Source organism: Cylas formicarius, unplaced genomic scaffold, assembly GCF_029955315.1.
Source record: "Cylas formicarius isolate icCylForm1 unplaced genomic scaffold, icCylForm1.1 PGA_scaffold_4__25_contigs__length_36172078, whole genome shotgun sequence".
Taxonomy (NCBI): domain Eukaryota; kingdom Metazoa; phylum Arthropoda; class Insecta; order Coleoptera; family Brentidae; genus Cylas; species Cylas formicarius.
Window position 1 is genome coordinate 15,817,515 of NW_026844334.1, and position 18,062 is coordinate 15,835,576.

Genomic DNA, 18,062 nt, shown 5'->3' on the forward strand with positions numbered 1-18,062 from the left:
ATTGAATCTTTATTTCCTATCCAGTTTTCGGCAAACACATTATGTAGCAAATTAGTAATCTCTCGTGTATTGTGAGGAGGAGTAAGCTCATTATTTTACTGAAGTGGCAAATTGTCGATAAACGAAATTACCTACTCTTCTAGAATTTGTTGGTATCTTTGGGCATTTAAATTTCCATCAAAAATATATAGCCCAATAATTTGTCCTAGATGCCTACCCATACCTTAAAACTGAACCTTCCCCGATTCGGTTGTTCCAACATAATAAGGGGATTTTGCTGTTTCCAGTAATATAGTTATACCTGGTGAAATCGTTGCCTCATCTGTCCAAATAACTTTTCTGCCAAAATCGATGTGTTCTTGGCATTTATTTAGGTACCTCCTGCAAAGTACACGTCGATAGGGCCTAAAACTTATGTTTCTCTCCATGGCCCTGGTGGAAGCATTCGGGTTAATTTCTATTTCTCCCAGAACCGTTAGGTCTTCCAACTCTCCATATCTGGCTAGGCTTCTATACGCCTAGGCCGCGATTTTGTAAAGGATTCGTATTCTTGTAGATGACGTTTTAACTTCAAAAATATTTTTGAGCTAGGTTGCCTTCTTTCTCGATATCTCTGGAAATATGCGCAGTCTGTCGATTTTCGTTAATTTCAATATAACATTTTATCATGTCGTGTTATATCTTGTAAACTAACGGCCTTAAGAAAAAACGGTAAAACAGCTAGATTTGCCCTTAAAAAATCTTCAAAAAATGTTTTTAATAAAAATCTCTATCTTTACAAATAAAAAAGTTATAGAGGGTTTTTAGAAACACACATTTTTAAGAATCACCCTGCAGCTCAGAAAGACTTTTACATATCACGATGCGGTTTTTAGTTTTCGACATCTCTCGAAAATTGAACACATAACATGCATATTAGTTTTCGGTTAACTATGCTGCAAATGCTTAAACCCATAGAGACCCCTCTAATTTGGACCACCCTGTACATAATTGTTTCCTAACACATAGTGAAGCTAAAAAGTGAGTGGATTTGAACTATTGGAAACCAAATCCTAATTATAGGAAAAAATCCTAAAAGAATAAAAACCATTTAAGCACTTTATTTCACTATATAATAAACTCACTTACATCTGGTTGTGAATATGACAAACTAAAAATGTACACCCTCATAAAAATTTACAGTATAAAACAAAATGTTCCGGTTTTTTGTATCCATCAATCTGATCAATAAATAGCCAACTGATACAAATAAAGACGGAAACGAATACATAAGTCGTAACAACAGGTTAGTGGCATCCGTCGTTATTAAAAAATTATACCAAATCCTTACAAATCACAACCATATACGCAACATTCTAACCCTAGAACAAGTAAACATTTTAAAATTAAACGTTGACATTTCAGGAACCGAGGATGGCTAGGTCGGTAAGGCGTTGAACTGCGAACTCGAACTTGCCGGAGATTTTGTGGGTTCGATTCCCACTGAGAGCCTTGGGTGTTATTGTGTTTGTCTGGACTTTACCCATTAAATGCTAATGTGCTGGCAAATTGCCTAAGAGCCGCGCAAAAAAAGAGGTTCACATTTCAAAGTAGCGCAGTTATCAAAAACATTTCATTTAAATTGGAAGTAAAAAATTTATATAGTTTTACAATTAAGTGAATTTATATTTTTGAACATGTCCACACAATTGATATAGTACGTAGGTGTCCATCCGAATGCGAAAATATATCTCTTATGGGCGTTGTAATATGGCAGTCACGCTATATTATACTGGAACAATAGGTTTAAATTTTAATTTTAATTAATTTTCTAGATGTGAAAAATGAGAAACACGCCAAGAGCTCGTAAATAAACTAATATAAACTCACTTCTAATATGCTGTTTCCCTATTGAATTTGTTGAATAAAGTCAAACATAAAACCTAAACTTGTAAAATCGTGTATATCGTTTGGTGCGAAACTATTTTAATCGCAGTTAAAAATAAATATTACTTAATGGCGGACTTACCGGAAGGGTATAAATCAGTAGACCCAAGATAGCTGTTGAAGCGCATGGCTTTCCATTGATTTATTTGATCGACAACGGAAGCGTTCGCTTTCAGGTTGGCAAACCATCTCGTGAGAGATTCTGAAAATTTTATAAAAATGATTACAAAATTAAGAAGCACCCCAAGCAGATCAGTCGTTGAAGAAATAACTATAAGTATAATAATGGAGGCAACACTTATAATTTTATTACTCTTTGCTACTAAATATTTTATGAAAGGCAAAGATAGGTTTAGCTTATTTTAGGATAGTTTTGTTAAAAATGAAAAAATCAACTTAGGAACAGTTTCTCTAATGTCATTTGTATCGCGAACGATATAAATACGCAATACGTTCGGGCTTTCAACTTATCCATTGTTTTAAGGTAGTGAAATCTTTTAATAGTTTGACCATGTGAATGCGCTCTGACGTCGAGCAGTCGAACGTCCACAACTAGAACCGATATATCGCAAAGCCGAAACCTCAAACGACGACAAAGCGGGACACTATCCCCCTGAGGTGTTTTTATCGACTACGCTCCCTCTGGATATTGAGATAACAACACGCAAGCCTACCTTTTCTTCCAAAAAAGCCTTTTTATTACTTGCGACGGTCTAAAACACGAGTGGGAAAGCGAGGGATCGATCTGCTTATATTTGAGACGTTTTCAAAGAATAACCCCAACCCCCAATTTACTTACTTTACGAGCTTTTAAAATTAAATGCCTATTTATTCTGCGGCGCGACCAAGTCCTTAGAAAATATAAAAAACTGCATAATTCCTTAAACGAATGCCCATAAATTCAAATCGGAACGCAACTTTTATAAAGCCGAGTTTTGTTTATTTCGGAGTAGAAATCCAGTGGTGGAGGACAGTCTATTCTGTTAATTTTGCGAAGCCGACAGTTTCCCTATATAGTAAAATTTCTACTCCATGAATAACCCGATATGTTTCGCTAATATGGAAGTCTACAGCTTTTACTAGTTTTATATGTTATTTCTATCATCAATACATTAGTTATAGAAAACATGCTTGCAAATGTTATTTACGTTATATTATTTTAAATTAAATTCGGTGATAAATCACACATACTTGAAAATCTTGACTATTTCAAATTTTGTATGTACAATTTTGAAGAAATAGTAAAATATCTTCGTATCGCTTAGAGCTTGCTCAGAAAACGGCCCCATTCAAACAACTAAACTATAATTGTCTTCGCAAATAGCAAGGAATTGTTTATTAGCTGACTGGTAGAAAAAATATTGCATTACATTACAGAAACAGGACATTTGAATAAAATAAATAAATTGATCGATCAATTTAACTGTAGTTTTGGTTAGTTTTGGGGTGCAAAGTAGACTAGCCTCCACGTGGTGCACCCTGGGCAACGTGATCGCTATCACGGCTAAATAGTCTACAAAGTTGGCTGCCAGACTATCTATTGGATCTCCTGGCTATTCACACATGCAAACCGAAAACGAACCAATAGGCTCCTTTCGGAGCCACATGACAAAAAAAACTAGGATCTTCAGTCCGTATCTGCCAACTGAATATAGAAGGAATTAGTAGACCCAAATGCGAGTATCTCGCAAAATTTCTTCTTGACAATAACGCCGATGTTGTCCTTCTTCAGGAAACCCATGCGGCATCAGAGGATGACCTACGCAAAAGGGGCAGAATATCTGATTTTGAGCTGGTCGGAGCAACCTACCACCAACCATCACCAGAATGTGACTGTGGAGCAGCAAGACAGGCCATAGAGCATATTCATAGCGAGTGTCCCTTACGCTTATACACGGGAAGCTGGCTTGACTTTATGGAGGTATCTGCATCGGCATTGGAATGGATAACAAACCTTGACATTGAATTATAGCTTTTATCTTTTTACATTCGTGATTGTTCTTAGATCTGTACTTGTATTATACATTGCATGTAATGCCATACGCTAAATAAATAAATAACTGTAGTTTTTCAAGATGACGAAAAGTTCGACATTTTACACTAATCTTGTATTCTTAAACCAATAATATTTTGCTTTATACGTTCAAAAACTAGTAAATTTAATTTTAAGTCAAGGATAATAAGAAAAAATATATGCTTTTTTATGGAATCTGTATTGACTCTGACAGTGATGCAGATACTTTTGAAGGGGCCTCCGACCGAAAGCGTGATGAATAAATAAATAAAAAATAAATTAGTTTTGTGATAGCTTCTTTAATGGTTTTCATATTTGCATTTTGAAAATATAGGGGGTAAAATATTTGGAAGCCACCCGAATCACTTTTTTCCACTCCTTAGTCTAAAATATTCAAAGTGCCACTTTCAGACAAAGGACTGAAATTTTTGAATGCAAGTAGTAGGGTTAATAACAATGGAGAATTCGGTAAATCTGGAATGCTACCTAATGCACAGAGTAGTATTTTGGAACCGCTTTTATGTATTTGAAAAATTCATAAATGACCTGCTTCTTGACTCACGACAACCAAACCAAACCAAACAATACATTCGAGCAAAAACAGGTTAATCGAAATAAACTCATGCTTAACACAAATAAAACGTTCGTAATACTTTTTAAAACAAATTGGAAAACATTAGTGCATTTGAAATCGAAAACAAACACCAAGTTTTGAGTGTGTTAATTGATCAAAAATAAAAAATCTATTACGAAATTATGATCCTTACTAAATATTTGCATAATAGAATATTAAACATAGTTTATTTTGCAAACTTTGCATCGGTACTTAGGTATGAAACAATATTTTGGGATCGTCATGGTAGAATACAAAATATTTTTGTATCTCAAAAAAGAACAATTCGAGTTGTAAGTAAATAAAATGGACCAGGTTAAATCCTGTCGAAATGTGTTACCGTGCGCGCATTTATAAGGCCCGCACGGTAACACATTTCGAATGTTTAATGCTTTTGCGTAGAAATCTAGGAATATCACTTGAGCAATAAGAGCTACAAATCACTGAAACAGGTCCATAATATATGTGTGTTAAATTGTACAACCAGAACGTTATACGGATTGATAGTCAGCGCTTATTGAAGGTGAAAATTAGATTGGAACCTTATTGCCTTGATGACAATTTTCACGTGTTTTTTCAGTATGGGTAAATTTGTTTTTTTTTTTCCGAGATATTTTCTTACTCCCTTTTAAATTGTAGCTTTCGCTTTAATACTAATCTGGCACTGTCTTCGATGAATGCTTTTTGCGTAAAATATTGAATTTTTGAATTTCACCTTTTTTTGTTTTTCTATAAAAACAGACTACAATTTTCAGAAATCGGCAACAGCCCTTATTTTTTTTTAAACCCGCCGCGGCCGCCTTAGTTATTACATTCCGTCGAACAAAAGCACTTAATCCCTACCCAAGACCCGGGACACCGTTCAATTATTTTTTGCCGATCCGCTGGAGAGCATTACGTAACTCAATAACGCCTCGCTCGATGTGTTTTCTCACAAGTTTTCTAGATAATTATATTACTGTCGTCGAGTTCATAATTTAATTGAAAAATGTGACGGTAAACTTCTGTCATACTTTAGCGAAGGAGCAATTAAGTTAAAACTCAATTAAACCGGCCGATTTCATTCGTACGTTCGGACCGTGGTGTCTGCTCTCGTAAGCCGAACTCAACAAAAATATAGCTTGCAAAAACTAGGCGGTCCGAAAAGTTATCGTGTTTGTTGGCCTTCCTGACAGGTCTTTAGAAACTCCCCACTCAATCAATTCGGAAAGTAGGTCTGGCTTAACACCACTTTCGTCTGCGAACATAAACGGCGTCACAGTAGTCCAGGAGCTGGCGATACAAAATTTCACATCTTTCTACCAACGATCAAAGTTTTATTTTTCTAACTCATTGTAAAAATTTTGAATATTCTTTCTATCTACATAGAAATGTTAGCTCTCCAAAACATTTAAAAAATTTTACTGTTTCTTGCAGAGGACATGGCATGTTGCGTGTTGTATTAAAGTTCAAAATTAAATATTTTTAATAAACAATAATTGAGTGACTTTTAAATTATTAATGTTAAAATAATATTATTATAAGTAACAAAATATAATATTATTATAATTAAGATTTCAAGAAGTGTCCATTTCTATTTTCAATATGCAAAAACGCTACCTTGCTACCTAAGCTTATACAGGGTGACCAGGATTAAACTGTCAAATGTTTAAAATAGATTCTTCAGATAAAAATATGGTGATGGGATTTTGAAAAAAAAAAACTGAAAAACTGGTAAATATGGCAATAATAATAGCAAAAAAAAATCAAATGTCTTGTGGTTGAAATTTACAAAACATGCACAATGCTTCTTTAACAACTCACATTAAAATTAGTTTGCCAAACAATTTTATACACACTTAATCGATGCCCGTCATATGTTTATATATACCCATAGACAACCGTGCAAAAGATACTATGATTAGTTTTTCATTGTTTGCGTAATTTTCAATCACTTATCTTAAGACTTTAGTAATAATTGCAAACGAGGGTTAAAGTATAACGGAATAAGGCACGTGTGGAAATTTGGCCAAATTGTCGCATGAAATATATCGCCAATTCCCGTACTAGAAGTCGAATTAAAGTGACCCAGACTTTTAGTCTGTTCTTGACATCGTAAAGGACTGCATGTATTTACGAGATACATGTTCAGACATAATCTGATACGTCTAGTGTCAAAGGAACAAACTGGGAGATGTATAACGTAATTACATTTTCTCCTCACACTATCCCAGCCGCTCGCTATAGATCGATAGATCGTCGAAAAGGAGGTGAGCAAATTTTATATAAGGTCAACGCATAAATAACGAACCTTCTTTGTTTTCTCTAAGAAAAACCATGTTTCAATACCTCAACATAAAAAGTCACGTTTAGTCAGCAGTTATGCAATACAATTTTGCGCTAATATCACCATTAACAAGCATACTATAATAATTAAGTGATTACAAATTATATTATAATGTCATTTTAACAAACTTCAAATATGGTAATAAGCACCTTCTCACAACACATTCACATAACACTAGCACGACGTACTGAGTGATTTGAACATTGAAAGCAGCTTAATTTGTACTTATTTAAAAAATGCACCCCTTCCCTCCAATTGCAAAGAAGGGTTTTCTCATAAATCAAAAAATGAAAGTTCCTTCAAACGATTAACTTAGACACAATAACGCGTTTTACCACAAACCGAAACTCAATTATATATATATATATATATATATATATATATATATATATATATATATATATATATATATATATATATATTCTCACGTATTGATTCACGGATGGAAAAATGTGATGACACTATATTCCGGGATATCATCCGTTCGCTCGTTGAACTCCGACTGGAATCCTGCAGACGTTTCGCCAAAATCTCACTTGGCATCTTCGCAATGCTCGCGCTCCGAAAACACTTGGAACACTGGGTTCGAAGTGTTTTCACGCAACCAATCAGTGCGTATAGTGCCTTATTCCCTCTCTTAACAATTTCTAAGCTTTCGTAGGCATCTAATTTTCTACTATTATTTACATGTTTAACTAATTTTAAATTACTTACCTTATGATTATTGTTGAATATATGCTCGGCTACACTTCATTTTTATAATCTACCAAATTTTAAATGAGCTAAGTGTTCCTTAAATCTAATATTAATTGATCTTTTGGTTTGCCCTACATATGACTTGTCACAATCGTTACAACATATTTTACAAATTCCCGACTTTTCAAGGATATCTAGTTTATCCTTGGGATTACCCAAGAGATTTTTTAATTTTGATCCGGACTGATAGACACTTCGAAGATCTGCGGCCCTGAAGACTCTATCAAGTCCACTTGTATATTGGGGAGAGAAAGGAATTGAGACTGCTTTTAAATTTTCCTTATCAGCTTGAAAAGTCGTTGATTTTTGAAGTTTGTTTTTAAATCTAAATTTCCTAATTAACTTATCGATAAAACTATCTTCATAGCCATTGATTCTAGCCACCTTTTTTATAAGGCGTTTTTCCACCTCAAACCTTTCTTGATTTAAAGGAAATGTGACAAGTATATGGACTAGAAAATTAAAACTTGCCATTTTATGTTGAAAAGTATGGTTAGAATCATTGGTTATGTAGCTTAAAGTACTAGTGTCTTTCCTATAAATGTCAAAAACTACATGATTTTCACTGTTTTTGATAACGAGAACGTCCAAAAAGGGCAACTGCATGTTACTTTCTATTTCATATGTGAATGGGAAGTAATTATTCAAGTTTGAAATAAAGTCATTTAAATCAATGCAAGTTGTATCAAAAACCGCGAAAACATCATATCCTAGGAAAGTACTCGAAATTTTTTTAGCATTATGTTCAAAATGATGCATGAAAATTTCAATCAGGAAAGGAGATAAACAATTTCCCATGGCCGTGCCATTTTGTTGTTCATAATAGTTGTTATTATATAGAAAAATATTTTGACTCATGAGTCAAAATATTTTTCCCGATATAGAGACAGCATTTGTTCTATTAAGTTTAGTTTTAGTCTTCTCCTGAAGATGCCAACTTGGTTGGCGAAACGCGCGTCGAGTACGCAAAATTGAGCTTCGGTTTGTGGTGTAACGCGTTATTGTGTGTTAGTGCAGTGCCGAAGGTTCCAGTCAAGAGTTTGTTTAACTTAGAATTAAAATGTTTTAGAGTTATAAAATATTTGTAATTCATTTAATTGTAATTTTTAGTGGTTTTTGAAGCTTCGACAATAATATTGTGACAATCGCTAGTTATATTAGATCTACAGGTGTAGATCGTATATATTCAGAATATTTTGTTTTTCATAAAATTTTGGTCCAGAAACAAGGGGCAACTGCCAGAAATACGAAGGGCAATCTGGGTGTAAATTAATAAATACCGAAATTAATCGAAAACTCGGTCTAGCTCGCTGATACACTCGTATTTAATTACACGCTTGCCTCGATAATAATTGCAGTTACCCGTGTTATGCGGGATAAAAGTTTCGATCCGACAAATTAATGAATATTTACCTTTAAAATAATTTATTCGCTATATGGAATGGAATATCCATTACGCCTGGAAACGATGAGAACCGGCAATCAATCATGGTTAATCTACATTAGTCTACGAGGCTTTCCAATAGGAAAACTGCGAGCGGATAAAAGGCGCCGTGGGGGCTTTCAAATTGATGAATTTTGACAAAAGGCGCTTTAAACGGCAATTTGCTGCGCGTTACGTATCTATAGCGGGGTCGGTGCTCAGAGCGGGTGGGCACCCTTTCTCCATTACTATTGCTTTCTTTCTCGCTCTCTCTCTCCTATATATATTGCTATAACTATTATAACTGTTATGTGTTATTTTTGTCAAAAGATATCAGACTACATTTATTTGAGTTGTTAAAATGCTCGCTCAATTTTTAGCTGCCTGTTTACAAAATGTACGTGTATGAGACATATGTAGTTTGGTTTAGTAATTCTACGAGTGTTGGGTTTTCATACCAGTTTTGAATCCAATGTCAATAAATTAACTTAAAACTGAAAATAACATAAATTAAAGTAAACGCCACAACACATTTTTTTCATTAAGAAGACGATCTTCTATTATTATACGTTTAAAATAGGACGGTATGGACTCATTTTTAACTCCAATAGTAATTTTTTATTGGACGCATAAAATATGCAGCGTTAATAAACACAATTTGGGTCTATACAGGATTATGAAGGCTTAATAATCTGTATATTGAAGCCGAGACCATGATCGGTCAATGTAACCCTTTACCATTTTTACGTTGCATCAAGTCGTTAATAAACTAACATCGCACCGAGATTCTATTAACTCAGGTCACTGACCCGTCACTAACTTGTTTACCGGTGTCCGTTGAAGTCGTTTCATTTATAGGGCGCAAATTTCCTTCGATTAAGAGTGATCGGCATAATTTCGGGCTGCTTTTCCAGTTGGATGACGCCTCCCGACTAGCTAGGCATGATTAAAAAACCAATCAACCCTAACTTGGTTAATGACACACCTAAAATTAAATGCAAACATTTTATAAACTGTAAACAATTCCTTGACCAATGCAGTCATTAAATATTTTATCGGACATGTTAGACACAACTCTAATTAGTTTAATTTTTTTAATATTCGTAGGAGGTAATGGAAATATTTTTTCAACTTGATGTGCGACAACAATATGATTTATATTGATGATTTATTATAGTACTTATAAGTAAAATAAGGGCCCGAAGGGAGGTTGAACTACCACGAATAAAGTGCCAATAATTTTTTCTTTATTGATCAAATTAAAAAGAACTAGGGTGATGCAATTTTTGTCAATGTTCAAAAAAATGCATTTTCCTATACCACCAATATGTGGTAAGAACTTCGTTAGATATTCTTTCTAACCACCACTAATATCTTTAAATAAACATAATATCCGTGTTCAAACGACAAGAAGAGGCCTTATTACAAATACTAAGACTAAATCGAAATGGTTAACACCAAAGCTAAAACTTCAACCCAGATGACAAACATTGAGTATATAACTGCAGATTTCACGAAATAATTTTTACAGGTTTCGAATTTGGATTGGAAGTGACAAAATTCCCTAATTAATAAGGAAAGAATAAAACGGTTACGCTCTGGTGGGTTATAAATCATCTGAGGAAAAAATTTATTGATGCAATTAATCTTCGGTCGGTTGGTTCCCCATCTCAGAAAATTAATCTTCCGCCATGCCGAATAAAAATGGCGGTACTGGTGGTTTGGATGGACCGTCATAGATTACCCGGCGAAAATAATAGTTTTCCTATAATGAAATTTGATCTGTCTCTAATACGAAGTGATACTGTGTTATACTATGAAACGAAAAAATGCAGAAAAAATTTTGAAAGACTAAAATAATATTTTCTGGTTCACCGTGGTGTGATTGATTAATTTCAAGCAGGAATTTAGTTCTATTACCCACTTCCTGGTGAATTAAGAACGTAGTTCCCTAACAGCGACTTAAACTCTCTACATAAATATTTATTTATAAGCTGTTAAATATTGCTTCGTATATTACTAATATTGTTCTATTCTATTCAACCAACGAGCGGAAAGAGTCAGGAATTCGTTACCCACGTTCGCGAGCCCCTTTGGACATTTCCGGTGCTTTAGTCACGGATTCGGGAGCGTTAGGATGTTATAGGTAGATTTTGCCGCGGATGCTATTTTACGGTGTGTCAGATCTGATGGCCACATCAGAAAACATGCTATAAAAGATATCAAAATTTAGTTTCATGTGAAAAACATTTTTCACGAAACTTGAACTTTGTTTCACTGACAATACAACATTATGCAATAATTGCGGTAAACGGCATTTGAGTCACGAGCTTATTTGGCATGAGCGAAGCGAGTGACTTAAAAAGTTTGCCGAACGTATTGCATACTATACTTTTGCTACGACCGTTAGTTTTTGGGAACATTTTCGCAAAACAACACGAATACATTCACTGACATGACCGTCAGAATTGACAAACGTCAAAATTCAAGGCGTGGAAAATATCTCCGAAAACATCCGATTGCTCCCATACCCGTGCGGTAAAATCCCGGAAATGTCCGAAGTGGCTCGGATCGCTGGGAAACGAAACTGACGTGGTAAAGTGATACTTACCGTACGCTGGATCGGAGCGTAATTAGGTATTTTACAGATGCGAATGGAACATTAGTAGATTATGCAACAAGTACAGTAAACGGCATTTGCCTCACTAGTTGATTTGGCATGAGCGGAGCGCCGCGAAGCGAGTGCTTAATAAACGAGTGAGATAAAGAGTTTACCAATCGGAGTTACCGATCGTTTCTGCTATTGTTGTTTCTTTTTAACTGTGTATGTTAGACAGAGAGAGATGTATTATTGGATATATCATATAAACAACGGAATAAACACAACATTAAACCGTTATGTTGTTTAATTAACTTTTACAATTGATCATTTTTATATAGTTAAATAGTTTATTTAAAGAAAAAGATTGTAATTGGAAGAAAAATCATCCAAGGATAGAGATTTTAAGAGGATTAAATTTTAAAGATTCTTATAAGCAAGAAAAAGTAGGTCTAACACTCAATTTTGTGTTGTTTGTACTGATGAAACATGGATATATGAAAATGGTACAATTGTTCTTGGCAAGGTATCAATATAAAAAGTATAAAAACCACTAAAGTTCATGCAAACGATATGTAAATTTTGTGTGGGCAACTTAAATTTTAAATGTCACTTTAATTACCGACTAATCCACTAGATTTTAATTGTAGCTTATAGCACCTAGGATTTACATAACATTTTTCTGTGTAATTAGGTATTTTACAGCATAGTTTTAAAGATAAGCTTTCATTAAGAACTGGATGATCTTAATAAACACAAATTAAAAAAAACAAAAAAAAATTTAATCAAGAATTGCAGAGCGTGTTGGGTTTATTTTAACGGTTCTGTCGAGGCTATGGCCTCCTCACTGATTAAATGGACTGTATATTGTTCACACTTATTTATTTTTCTTTCAATGACAAAAACGGAGCACAAAAATAATACGTTCCTCGACTTCAACGCATGTCTCTCGTCTCGTCTGTCCCGCACAACTGAGTTCAATCGGTAGCGCTCGGTGAAACACAGAAATAGATGTGGAACGGGTGGCCTAACCACTTGGCGTTAAATCTATTTAATAACTTATGACTCACTTGAATACCAAATATACCAATAAAAGAGCACCCTGCATAAATGAAAGGTTTTTTCATGTAACGTTTGGATTCGTTGTGGTTAGTGCATTACCCCGAGGCAGTTAGAGGTCACAGGCAATTTAATCGACTTGGAGCACTCTGCCTTAATTCATTAAAGTCGGCAATAACTAATTTCCAAGTTGGTCCGAAATTAATCCATATTTCAGCTAAATATTGCTCGGTAGCACGTTGCCCCGACGAGACGGCCCTAATAATGGGATCTGCGGTCACGGTGACGTCAGCGCTGACGCATTTGTACGAGGCGTGTCACTTCAGCATCCTCTTAACGCACCTTCCCCTTGTTGGCAAACTCCGGGAAGAAAAAAAAAAGATTTTGATGGCATATACAAAACAGAAATAGTTAATATTGTTATACCAAAAACACCTTAAACCCGCCGACAATTATATAGGCTAAAATAAGTAAGATATAACTAGCTCGAAAGCGTACACTTCTATTATTTATTAAGTCGTTTCTCTCAAATGGAAGTTTCAAGGTTAGAGTTGGTGATACTTAGCCTACATCTAGGGTCCCGGAGAGCGGCATCCCACAAGAATCAACGCTTACCATATTTGCAATTGCAATAAATGATATATGTAGAAGTATAACTGCAGAAGTAAAAAGGTTTATCTATGTAGGTGATATAGCAGTCTTCACCGAGAAAATATCTGTTTAAAATTCTCAAACAAAAAAACTAAATATGTGCACTTTTGTCGACTACGAAAACCTGATTATGATCGACTACCCTATTTAAAAGGGAATGTAATCCACTGTATAGATACAATCAAATTTTTAGGACTTGTTTTTGACATCAGACTTAACCAGAAAAAGCAAATTTAGAAACTTGCCACAGAGTGTAAACAATCATAAGAAATCCGAAAACTTTTATCAAACACAGAATGGGGAGCAACTCCGAAAATTTTGCTTCTAATCTACAAAAATTGAATATGGAAGGATCGTATCTGCAAAAATAAGCTAAATGGATTTCTTCTTCTTAATGTGCCTTACCCAAATATCGGGTGTTAGGTACCTCTCGAATCTATCTGTGTTGTGCGTGTTTCAATGTCGATGCGCAGATAGAAGGGATCTACAGTTTAACGACGGTTCGCAACTGTGAAAGCTTTACTAGGCAGAACACTCCCGGTGGTTTTCCTAACAATTGGGAAGACATATCCAGAAAACCCGAACAACGAATTCCTATGCTCCGATATAAATGCTTACTCCAGTAGAAAGACTGCGAAACGGTACAAGCTTTTAGAGTGTCCATAAGACACACAACCCAAACATCTCCTTAATGGTGAACCTCCACCTATATGTGAAGTAAATTTGGCCGTCGTTCACATAATCAGGCCAACGTAGACTAATCTACGGTTCACAAAGGCAACAACATGAAGTCAAACCGATTTTTGAAGGCAATTTGGAGAACGAATAGATTAAACACCCCCCACCCCCCTCAAACAATAAACAAGCAGGTGCAGAGTAAAATACGAGCCAGTGTCAGTTAAGGTCTGAAGAAGCCAACAGGATGAATGGCCAAAAGGAATCCGGAAGATCTGCAAATAGTATTATAGTAACCTGTGGAAGTTTCTTTGAAAAATTTACATATTTGGCAATATATGGAAAATATGATGACTAGACGAAGACATGTGTGTGTGTGTTATGTAATTAAGAATAACAGCTAAGGGCCCTAACAGCTGATGCTGTAGATTGGGAGTGTTTTAGTGTCTGAATCTGGATTGCACAACTCACCAAGAAGTCCCACACTCTCCTACGCTTGACATGCAGGGCGTCCGTGAAGAATTTCACCTCCAATTCCCACAAAAAAAAAACTAAGAAATTTAGGGTACCTAATATGTTCTCCAAGGACCGTTCCAGTATTTTCATTATCCCCAAAATTCACCCTTAATTCAACATAATGAACAAGAAATTTATCCATTTCGTTCTGCAATACTTTAAAGGTTTCAATAAATAAGTTGAGATGTATTTAAGGTATTTCAATTCAAAGTGCTTTACTATTTTAACGGTTTAACACAAAATATTTTATTCGTGTAACAGATTATTGCCTCTAGGAGTTGAAATAAATCGTGTTCTTAAATGGAAACGTGCATGTCACGCTAGCAAAAAAAAAATTAAACAGAACAAAACTGAATACTAATTATACGCAACAGCATTACATAACACAATATTTCCATGGAAATATTAGAAAAGTAAAAATTGCATTGCCCTAAAATAGAAATGTCACTAAAAAACATTAAAGGCTGAAAAAACAATTGGGTTAAGCATCATATTGTTCTAGGAATATTTTGTGTACAATCGTCCCATAATTAGCAATATTCCAACTTCAAGTTCAATTTATTTCAAATAAATGAATTTAAAAAAACGGGTAATTACGTCATGAAACGGCAATAATGTCGACTACTGGGTAGTTTTGTGTCCTTTAAAAGTATTGTAAAGAATAGATAACGATATTTTATTTGGATTTCAAATTAAAATTTTAAATTCGGACGGTAGGGTGACGATATTGAGATTCGGCTTTTACTAGTTTATTTGACCCGTAATTGACTATCGAATGAGACAAAAAAACTCATATCGTTGCGTTTTGTTATCTGAAAACTAATTTTATTGGAATTATGTTAGGAAACGTCATCTGGTGGCTGATAAGGTAGTTATCGAAATTATTTCTGAAAAAGTTTGAACATCCCTCGTAATTTTCCTTTTCGAGATGGAACAAAAAGTAATGAACAAAAAAAAATTGCAATTAGTAAAGTATTTACTTCAATTACTGTTAATATAAGTTTTGCAGAAAACGGATTTTAAAAATCAGGAAAATAATTTCCAGCATTTTCTCTTCGCCGATTTACTTAACTTTTGTTTTTCAATTCGTTTCTCTAATACCATACCACGTTGCCACTATTGGGATAGTGGCATAATATTGACGAATTAGCGATTAGGCTTCCAAAGCCGTTTTGATGACTCTCTCACAATTCCGGGCCCTATAAACCAAGTTGTAGCGACAAATTTGGTTTCAATAAGAATCGAATGTCGCCATTTTTTATGTAATTCTTTGCCATGTATCACGTCCTACGCGAAATCAACAAAACCGCTTGGGAAGGGAAATAAGCCATCATCAAGCAACGGATCGTAAATATCGGTCCGAAGAACATATTCTTCTTATCGCTTTCTGCCGCATCGCTGCCAAGTCTCATTGTTCGCCAGGGGCTGTGTCGTCTCTTTTCGTTTCCACTTTTTTTTATATTTGGAGAAAACAAACTTTCCTTCGGGCATGTTTTAATGAATATCGACCCGCCGCGTCGGGGTTCCTTAGTTTAACGATGATAATCGCCATTGTGGTACGATAACAATACCGAACTTTTCCTTACTTAATTACAAAAATGTGCTTCGAAAACTTTTCAAGCTAAAGTGGAACTGCAACTAACAGAAACTAACTAAATTGAATAAATCGAATTTTGATTGAACTCGGAGGTGCCAGGTTAATATGGAATCAAAATAATTATTACATTATACAGGGTGTCCCTGAAGCATCTATCCTAACTGGAGGAGATCAAACTTGAAAACCAATATAAAAAAACCATTTACCTAGACGAATGATTGTTTATTTAGGATTAAAGATTTAAAAATGTTTCTGGGGGATTCAGTTTGAAAATAAAAATAAAAACTCTACAGCAAAACCCCCTTGCTAAAGCCATATTAAAGAAAAAACACTAAATAACGCAAAATCTAGGAGACACGAAAAAACCCAGGACAGGAAAAATCAGCACTTTTAGTTTGAACATGCAAAAACTGGAAAAGAAAATCGGCTCTAATATTGTTAAAATGTTTAATAGAACCAATGCTCATGTGTCAAACTTAAGATGAATACAAGCCAGCGTCTTAGTTGTATCTTCACCTGTTGTTTTGGTGTTGGAATGTATTTTAGGTAGCGCATATTTTGTTTTCTTTTTCAAAAGTGACTCGTTATCTATTTCCTAAATGATAAATTATGCCTAATCGTTATCATATATACTGTCAATTTTATTCAAGTTATTTATTAGATAAATAAAACATTTTAAGTAATCGTATATATGTTTTGTAACATAATAATAAATATTAAAAAGGGCAGCAGTTCGTTGAATAGTGATCACACCATCCGACTTCTGGTTCGTTTTGCGTTTATTTTTACCTAAACTATAGAACAATAAAAAAAATCCCTCTTCCGCACTCTCGGTAAGTGGTGACACCCGGGATTTAGTGCGTAGATAAAAATACTGGGATTCGGATTTACGACCAGTCATCGCTAACTGTTTTATCTAACCAAAACTATGGGAAAACAAATAGCAGCTCTTCTCTAAATAATTTATGGCATTAATTTGTGTCCTGTACTATTCGCTACATAAGATACAAGACCGTCAGAAACTTCTTCTCCAGTAACCTTGAATTTCACTTTGCTTATAGAGCGAACTTCATTAGACGTTGTAATTTCCCGGCATTATATCGCATTTCGTTTAGTTTCGCCGGAGCTGCAAACTTTACGCCGCAAGGTTTTATTACCGCAGAATAATATAACCTCTCCGCCGAACTGGGTCGGAATTACGCTGTAAAGCATTGTCGTGTTTAGAGATTTGATGGCCATCACGTGGTCGCCCGAAACCGTTAAACAAAAACATCGCGTTCGTTGCAGCCCATAAAGTTTGGTTAGTTTCGGATGAACAACAAAAATCGCTATAAAACCACAAAATACTTGGACAGAAATTCGTGGTTTTATATTTTATAAAAACGCATGCGCCAAAATTCATAGCTATACTCTGAACTAAGTCAAATTTTAATGCATTGGCGTTTTTTTCTGTTTGAACTACACTAGATTTGTACGCCAATGAACTTCATAAAATTTTATACCGAATTTTGCATACATTTTAAGAATGTTATTAATTTTTAGCTAAATTTCGTCCATATAGATACTCGATGCTTCAAAAAAATTTTGAACACTTTAAGGAAAGCGACATATTATACAAAAAGGAAATAAATAATCCTGACAGTACAATAATACCGATTGGTAATGAATGAAAATATTAATATCAAATAAGTGAACGATAAAATAAAAACTGCAAAAAATAATTACTTTTATAAAAGTGGGAGCAGAGCAAAGTTATAAATAAGTTTGTTTTAAAAAATCAAAATTACCAAAATTGAATGTCTTAGGCACCAACATTGCCAATTCAAAGGATACAGCAATTATTTTAAATAGACTCTTTTTATAAGCAGTCGAACACGTTGGCTGTAGTTACTTGTAATGCAACCGTA

At 34.6% G+C, this 18,062-nt stretch overlaps 1 protein-coding gene across 15 annotated transcripts in view; it reads right to left on the reverse strand.

The window, feature by feature from the left end:
* Positions 1–18,062, reverse strand: part of LOC132701198 (eye-specific diacylglycerol kinase-like) — a 204,652-nt gene that overhangs the window by 116,456 nt on the left and 70,134 nt on the right. For 11 of the 15 annotated variants that reach the window (XM_060668940.1, XM_060668950.1, XM_060668944.1 and 8 more), the window contains one exon: positions 2,009–2,128. The exons of the other annotated variants lie outside the window; for them this stretch is intronic. The gene's annotated coding sequence lies outside the window, so the exon portion shown is untranslated. The remainder of the gene's footprint in view (positions 1–2,008; positions 2,129–18,062) is intronic. 15 annotated transcript variants of the gene reach the window in all.